We start from the raw sequence: 9377 nt of genomic DNA on the forward strand, positions 1-9377 counted from the left end.
TATATATGGCAGGGCCGCATAGTAGAAAACAAAAACTATTCATGCAAAAACTGGAAGGAAGCACTAAAAATGTTAAGAGTGATTGTCTGGGGATGGTGGGGTTATGAGCGGTCTTTTCTTCTGGCTACTTGTTTGTTTTTTTAAGCGGTTTATAAAGAGCACATGTTACTTGTATGACCAGAACGAAGCTTGATTTACAATAAATTGGAGAAAAAATAAACACTGCCCCCACACCTAACCTGTGGCAACCCAAAGGGCGACATCCTGCCAGCTTCCTCCCCGTGAGCAGGGCTGACTGAGGGGCAGGGCCGGCCCTCGGCAAGCGCCTTGAGCAAACATTTGCTCTGGGCTGGGGCACAGCCCTGCCTCAAAGACCTAACAGTGCAGAAGCAGAACAAGGATGAAAGGTCTTCTACCCATAAGTCTTTCTGAGCCCCAAGGATGATCTGGCCATCGTTTCCTTCCTGTGACTGTGTCCCATCTTCCGGAACTCGACACAGTGCCCCCGGGAGCGGCAAACTGCCTCCAGGTTGAGTGTCTCAAGCCCTCTGGCAGGTGCAGGCCTGGACCGCCAGAGCTGCTGAGTGCCCCGAGGGCATCCCACTGGGGCAGCAAGCCCGGGGCGGGGGAGGGAAGCACCTGCCTGCTCCAGGCTGCACATAAGCAGAAACCTCACCTCCACCCCAGCCCTTCACCCCTGCCATCAGGGAGGGTCACCACACCTCCCAGCCACACTGGGGAGGGAGACACACCTGCCCAGAATTACTGCTGCTTGCTGGCTCTGGCCAGCCTTGCAAACCTGTTTTTTTTTTTTTTTTTTCTCTTTCTTCAATTGGAATACAGTTGCTTTACAATGCTGTGTTAGTTTCAGGTGTGCAGCAAGGTGATTCAGTCACACATTACCTATATTCATCCTTTTTCAGAATCTTTTTCCACATAGGATAAGCTTGTTTTGAATCCTGAATTTCTGCATCTCAGTTCACAGCCTCCTCAGTTTTGACTCCTCTGACACCTGCTCCAACAGACATTCATGCGAGCAGCTGCGGAAAATGCTGACCCGGACAGACTGGGGACAGGACCACCTCGTGCCTCGGTCTTTCCTCAGCTCAACGCCCTCTCTCCTTGCCATGACCTCCACACTGGAAACCTAGTCACCTACCAAAACTCTACTCGGGTGTCCCTCCTCCAAGAAGCCTTCCCCAGTGCACCCCCTCTCCCTACACAGCCTGGGTTAGGGGTCTTGCCTCGAACTGTCAGCATCACTCACTTCCTCGGCACTTGGCACAGAGCACTGCTTCACCATGAATGGTGCCTGCAGCCCGAGCTCAAGCCCCAGGAGCTGCTAAACAGTCTGCGTGGTCACCAGACAGGCCACACCCAGGCCCAAGTTCACTGTCAGCATTGGCCTCCCCTACTGTGGTTGCCACAAGGGAGGCACTAGCTGAGAGCCACCTGCTGACGGCATGCCAGGCCCAAGGACACGAACCCACTTCAGCCCCACGGACCCAGCTGTCCTGAAGCCTGGCCCCTCCTCCGCACAGCTGGCACCTATACTAAAAGCCAAGCTGGTCCAAGCCTCCCGAAGGCTGCTCAGAGTGCCCACGGTGCTGGGCTACCAACGGGCCATGGAAGGAGCACAGGTGGCTTGCTGAACTGGCCACACAAGCGAAGTATCCTGGCACCCCAAGCCCCCTCCCCCGTGGGAGGAAAATGGCAACAAGCATCTCAGAAAACTCAAGGCGCTGTCCCCTCCCTCCCTCTCCAGCTTTTTCAAATTCAAGCAATGACAGCCTTCGGCAGGCACTGGACCCAGCATCCAACCCAATGCCACAGCACAAATCCAACTGCATCTCAGAATGAGCACCCACACGTGAGGACAGAGAGGGGAGTCACAGCTAGCCAGAGGGCTTCCTCCAGGCGACAGGGACCTCATGACTCTGAAGATGCTCCCAAGCCCCAGACCAAGATAAGTTACGAGGGTCTCAGACGCTGAGGGCTCGGTGCAAAGCCAGCGTGAGCGCAGAACGGACTGGCTCTCAAGCAGTGGTTCTCAAACTGTGCTCCCTGAGGTCCTGGGAACTCAGAGATGCCTTGAGGGAGAGGATGGGCTGACAGAGGGCACTAGGTCCCTCAACCCCCAAGTCAATCAGAGTGCTAGGGCTTCACCTGGAGACTCAAGAAAACTCAGATGGAGGGAGAGTTTCATTACTAAGTTCGACAGCCAGGGCGCTGAGGGTGCACAGGTGGAATGGATTTCCCATCGTCCATGCAGCCAAATAAAGTCATGAACATCATCGAAGATTCCCGCCCAACCTTCCCAAGGCTGGGATGGGGGCTGTCACAGCGCTTCCCCTTCAGGCCTCTCGCCACAAGATCTGTGAGCCTCTGGCACGCAGACAGCCCGCACATGAGCGCGCTGCTCCGTTCTGCCAGCTGGGGCCGGCTGATTACACACTTGCCTGAGTCTAACCCTCCTGTGGTCCCTCCTTCCACCAACCCTTTGAATCGCTCCTGTACAGACGCGCTGAGCCGTGGCGATAACCCTGCCAGGGTGCCCCGCCCAGAGCCCAGTGCCGCGGTCCCACGCCACCGGGGCTTGGCTCGTCCCTGGGGCCCGCACAGCACCAGGCACAACGCTTTACACAACCCCGAGAACACTCGCTGGACAAAGGAAAGCGACGCCCCTCTGACCCTTCGCACCATGCCCATAAAAAGGACACACGTGCAAGCACACCAAGCAGCAGCTCGTCGATGCCTGACCACGTTTCCTCCCCGCTTCCTGTGGGGAAACGGCGCTGCGACGCACAGCAGAGCCGGGCCGGAGAGGGAACCGCTTACCTGGTAGTAGTCTGATTTGCGCACCGGTGGTCATTTGAATCAATTCACGTCGTTGTTACGTGTGTTATGGTTGATGGTCCTGGGTCTCTAGGAAGAACAACGAATGACATTGCCCACCCGCTCTGCCGCCCCCGCCGTCCACCCGCGCAGTTGTCTTCTCCCTGAGGCTGCGTGCCTCGACATCTCACCTGACCTCGGGGTACATTCTCTCCCCCCACCCCGAGCCCGCCCAGGCCTGATCAATGCTTCCTCTCTCCGCTGCTAACAGCGAGGGGCCACAGACCAAAAAGTCATACTGCATAAAAAGCATACCCTACCCCAAACTATAATTAGGATTAAAGTGGAACCAAGCAAACTGTGCAAATATCAGAAAGGAAAGGGGGAAGTGTACACTTTCTGACTTAAAATCCTTAAATCATTAATGGTTCGTTCACGTGGGCCTCCTGCTATGTCACCAAATTGGTCTTGTCTGTGATTTACATTCCAGGGACACAATTCTATCTTGAAAAACCGCCACTGTGAGTCCGTGACACGGCGGGTTACAACAACCCTATGAGAAAGGCTAAGAGACACAAGATTCATGTGGAAACCCCCCAGTGTCATTTACTGTCCCATCTCAGGCAAAGTCAGGTCTGGCTGTGAGGAAACTAGAAATCTGTGAACCAACTGATTTGCAATGTCACCCATCTACACACACGCAGGACATTTCTCAAAAATTCTCAAAAGTGTCAAATGTTTCCCACTTGAAAAGGACATGTTCAAAGGAACGGATGGACCGGATTTCGCTTCACCTCCCCATGCACTTCGTGCTGCAAAAGCCTCCCCCCCACTCTCCTGTCCAAGACACCGCAAGGGTGTCGCATTCAATGAGGCCCTTCACGGTTTCATCTGTCATCGGAGCCCTGTGTGAAGGGCGCTGAGCTCCTGGGGCTGGTGTGCGGGAAGACCGGTGCCCGGCCCTCGATGACGATGACAATGACGATGGTGAGAGCACAGGAAGGGGACTGGGGGGTGAGAGATTGAGCTCAACGCCATCGTCTCATTCAAAGCCAGCAATTATGCAAAATTGACAACAGGGGAAAAAAAATCACAGTAGAAAGTATTCCAAATGTTCTGTAAGCACAATCTTTGAATAACCAAGCTGTTTGAAATTCAACCGTGAAGTAATATTTGATCCATACACCATGAGCCCCTATACTGTACTGGTACAGTGCAAAGCCCTTTAGGAAGTTCACGCAGCCATGACCACGATTTTATTCCATCATCCTGATGCCCTAAAACAGTCACATGGGCACCTTCGGGCAACAGAGGACCGCTGTTATTATTTATTTATCAATTTATTTATTTATTTATCTTTTTAGGGCTGCACCACAGCACATAAGGTTCCCAGGCTAGGGTCGAATTGGAGCTGTAGCCGCCGCCTACACAGATCTGAGCTGCATCCAAACTAACCACAGCTCACCGCACACCGATCCTTACCCACGGAGCAAGCAGGGATCGAACTGCGTCCTCATGGATAGCAGTCAGATTCGTTTCCGCTGGCCACGACAGGAATCCAAGGGGATCTCCTTAACTGTCCTGGGACAACATTCTCATTGTCCCCACCCAGTCATGGAGTCTGGCCAAGCCATTTGCATGTTACTGTTTCTCCTGCAGCCATTATTGAGAAAAAAGGTTAACATTGAGCGGAAATTAATTTGCAGTAGAGGAACATCAATTCAAACCCAAAGGTATCTTAGCTACAGAAGTGTAGCTTAGCAGACAAAATATTCATCTTAAGAGTGTAATTCTCTTCCTTTACTACTGGACACTAAGAGATGAGAAGCAATTTCAGAAAGTGATAATGCGCTGCTTAAATAACAGAACTTAAGAGAACATGCGGGGCCTTTTCTGCTTTGCTGTTACTGTGTGCCCTGCTTTTTACGTCAAACAGGACCACCTGAGCAGTGCCAGGAGCTGGAGGGTCTTGCAGACACTGGACAAGCAAAGCACTACACACACCCCGGCTGGGGCCTGGCGTTGGCGCTGTCATGTGACTCGAAGCCCCTGCCCACCTCTTTTGCTATTTTCCCTAGCTTTGGAGCCTACACGGGAATGCCAGCCCTAATAAGGTTACCATTCATGAAGGTCAGGTCTGCAGTATGCACTGCTACGTAGTCCTAGATCCCGGAAGAAGAATCATAGAACCACGCAAGACTGTTTCTCCAGCCAGCGTTAACAAATAAGGATCGTGAATTCCGCTGGGCCAGCGGAAAGATCCAACAGGAACCATAAGGTTGCAGGTTCCTGCTCGTCATGGGTTAAGGATCTGGCATCGCGTGAGCTGTGTGCAGTCATAATGCAGCCACAGCTGCTGTGGCTGTGGTGTAGGCCCGGTGGCTGTAGCTCCTATTGGACACCTATTAGACCCTGGGAACGTCCCTATGGCACGGGTGCGGCCCTAAAAAAACAGCAAAATAATAATAATAATAAAGATCTTCTTTACATGGTAGACCTGGAAAGCAAAAGCCTGACAGCCTCCACATCAGCACAGCAGAGAGACAAGGGTGCAAGAAAGAAAGCATCTGGTAGCTTGTCAAACTTGGAGAGTTCCAAGTCCAAAGTGTGGGGCCCCAGGGCTTTCTTCTCATAAAAAAAACTTCTAACTAGAAAAAAAGAAATTAACGCTCCCTAGAACTTGAAAGAGTTATAATTTACATGTACAGCAAACCTGCCTCCCTCCTTTGTGAAAAGGCCAGCCCCCAACGTTTGGTCATATTCCAAAGATTTCCTAATTTTAAAACTGAATCAAGAACCTATGTCTTGATACAGATGACGATGCTGATAATCTATCATAGGTTTAAAAAAAAAAAAGACAAACAGCAGCATGAGCCCCTATTTTACCTAAAAATACACTAGTAACACATCTGGGTTACACCAGAACATTAAGGATGCTACCTGGATATGGTAAAAATTACAGGCAATTTTTATTTGGCTCATCTGTATGTTCCTACCCCCGACACAAGGAACGTGAATTTTCTGTGTAACTGTTAGACTCAAAGACCCATGAAAGTACATGCTGTCACCACAAAAGAATATCACTTAAGTTCACAGGTAAAAATCTTTTTTGCTCCAATACTCTAGCACCCACACAAACTCTTTCAACTAACAAGTATCTGCTCCTTTATCCCAGCTTTTTCATCTGCAGAATGGGAACATAGCTCCTCTTCTAGAGTACTGCAGAAATTTTCCTTCGAATGCTTTGTAGACGCTTAAGAAACTCTCATTGGCCTGAGGATATTTGTAACCTTTGAATAATTAATATATCATCTGTAATTTTGCATCTAACACCAGGGTTAGAAAGGAGTTTGAAGAAACCGCACGGTGTTGGATTTACTGCAGGCCTAGCCCAGGCACAAGCTCTCAGCCCCAATCCTAACTTCCCAACTCCACTCAACAGGCACTGCATCAATTCAGGTGTCTGCACTCAGGTGTACAGATGCACATCAGCACATGCATGCGGGCACACAAACACGCAAACCCAGCTCTGGGCCTCACTCTAAGCACAGTGATGACTGGAGTTCCCATTGTGACTCAGCAGGTCTCTGTGGGGATGCAGGTCTCATCCCTGGGTTAAGGATCTGGCACTGCCGCAAAATGCAGAGGTCGCAGATGCAGCTCGGATCTGGTGTTGCTGTGGTGTAGACTACAGCTGCAGCTCTGATTCGACCCTTAGCACGGAACTTCCACGTGCCACAGGTATGGCGGTAAAAAGAAAAAAATAAATAATGATGATTGACATTTGTTGGGCATTTCCTATATAAGCATCATCTTATTTAATCCCCCCATCTGTAAAATAGCATCCCCCTTATTACAGATCAGGAAATTGAGGCTTAGACAGTTTAAGAAACTTGCCCACAGAAACAGAATAGTACCTGGCAGACATGAACTTGGCTGCCTGATGCTAGAGTCAAAGCTGCTTCATTTTTCTAAGAGATTGTAAAATTGTGTCCAAAGTGAACCAGACGCCTTGTTCTTCACATGGGTACCGGTAGGGACCCTGAGAAACTGCATTTACAGAGGTGCTCTTCAGCAGGCTTTCCCACGCATCTCCATCCACGCCACCCAGTGCCTCCCTTTCATTCAGGGATTCTCCTAGACCTGGGCCTCCCTTGAAAGTTGAGCCCACAGGGCTTTCCTGCTTCCAAGCACTGATGGCACAGGGAGGCCAGGGCCGAGAGACGACTACTGGGGCCTCCTTCCGTTGCCAGAGACAAGGCCCAGGTGCAGTCACGTGAGCAAATGGCTCTGAGGTGTTAGGTAACACGCCTCTTATCCCAGCCCCAGCAACACGTGTGCGCCCACTGCTATCTGCAAGTTTCTCAGGTCCTACCAGCCTGGAGGGAATTTATCAAAACAGGCGAACTGCACACAGTAGGGGCTACTGGCAGACGAGATAAGGCAGAACAGCCGTGTCCCTGCCCTGCCTGTGAGCCCAATATTCCTCCACTTGGCAGAAATGAAAACAAGAGACTTGGCTTAAATATGGTGCTGAGTATGGGGCTGGGGTGTGGGTCCCAGAGTCCAGTTTTGCCCGAGATCTCACTGAAGAGGCTAAGAAGAATTACTCAGTCATCTAGCAGACAAAACAAAAAAACCCAAATAGGAACTCTTAGAAGGTGCCTCATATCCTTTCTGGATGAAGAAGGTGATACAGGGGATCCCCCGTGGGCTCAATAAGCTGGGGAGCTTCTCGAGTTGCCACAGCTGTGGCCTTGGTCGCACCTGTAGCTGGGCCTGGGAACTCCATACACAGAGGGGCGCCCCCCCCCCCAGTAAAGGCAAATACATAACTGACATCAGCACCTATGAAGTGGCAGGCACTGCGCTACCTGCTAACACGTCAACTTGTTTAATCCTCACAACCACCTCTTCAGGGAAGTACTTCCCTCCCCACTTTACAGAGGAGGAGACGGAGATGTTGAGTGACGTGCCCAGAGGGACAGAGCCCGCATAAACTCATAGGAGGGCTGAAATGCTTTTAATATTGTTTAAACTGGGGTCATTTTTTAAGTAGGATGAAATGCACATATCTTAAGTTACAACCTGATGAGTTTTCAAAAAGGAAATACATTCCAGTCAACAGACGGAACGTTTCTACCACCCTTAGAAGTTTCCAGGTGACCCCTACCCGCTTCCAAGAGCAAAGGATGCTCTGACAGCTATCACCTGGAGCAGGGTTAGTCCCATCACCCAGCCAGTAATCCGCACGCTGCTGGTGCCTCCCTCTCCTTGACCTCCTCCTTCTGGAAAGCCACCCAGCTTTCCCGCTGTCCCTTCCTAGGTGCCTAATCCTGGCCAGAGGACCCAGAAGTACTGCCTGAGGCCCGAAGAGCTGCAAACTTGCAGAATGATTACCTTGGCTCATCAAAGAGGAGAAAATAACATTGAAAATGGTCAGGGGGAAGGGAGAAGTCCTTCAAACTGAAATCAGCCACGGGCCAAGTGTGAACAAGTGATGAGCTGGCATTTCTCAAAGGAATGGTCCAACAGGCTTTCCTGATTTACAAGCAAGTGGTAAACGCTTCAGGAATTCCAAAGGTCAGGGAAGAAAGAGAAACAGTCCAGAGCTTTTGTTCTCCCTTCGCCTGGGTGTAAAAGCTGAATGAAAAGGCCGGGGATACTGCTGGTTTTTTTAATTAAACAGGACAGGCTGAAGTTTCACTGGTTGCTGCACCCAGGAAATCCAGCAATTTTCGGGGTCTAACAGAATGAGGGGAGAAGAGTTGCCCGAACGTGAATATGCCACGAGACAACCCCAGGAAAACCCATTCTCATCAACATTCTCAGAGAAGTGTTGCCAAAGCTGACCACAGATTCGTCTTTTTAGAATCTACTCAAACACAAGATTGCTGACAACAAGGCTAGTGCCTTTTTCAAAAAGAAAAAATTAAGACTGAGCGGTCTCTCCAATAGCATGACATCAAATAAGTTACTAAACTAAAAGAGCGATGGTCTCGGGAAATTTTTTAAAACAGGTCTTTGCAGGGAGATCTACTTAAAACCACTTTCTGAATACACCAAAGCTGACCACTTCTCCTACCACGTGGGCCACAAACAAAGCTGATTCTCATCAGCTAATGGGTTCATGGCTGGAGCATGACAATTGGCTTAGCTGCAGGTGAGTAGGTGAGCACTGGCAGCCTGATCCAGAAGATAACATTAGGATGTTTTATTTCGCCTCAAGTGCCTGTGAATCATACTGACACGAAGTTCCAATATGTTCCCTGCAGTTTCTGAGTTAAAAACAGAATGCAGCGGTGGAAGCCAACACCTACATGTGGCAGGCTGTCAATCAGACAGGCTCTGCAGAAGCCGGCAACAGGAAAGGATGTGGTCAAACACGCCAGCAAGTGTAACTTCCACGGAGACCGTGTTTAAGCCCCAAGCTTCAAGACAAAACGGTACCAGAGCATTCTGGCTCCCTGTGCCTCTCCCAACAAAGTGACTTTCAATCCAGTGCAGGAGAAGGGACTTAACCAATTGCACTTGCTCCAGGA

This window comes from Sus scrofa, chromosome 7, assembly GCF_000003025.6.
Source record: "Sus scrofa isolate TJ Tabasco breed Duroc chromosome 7, Sscrofa11.1, whole genome shotgun sequence".
Classification (NCBI taxonomy): Eukaryota; Metazoa; Chordata; class Mammalia; order Artiodactyla; family Suidae; genus Sus; species Sus scrofa.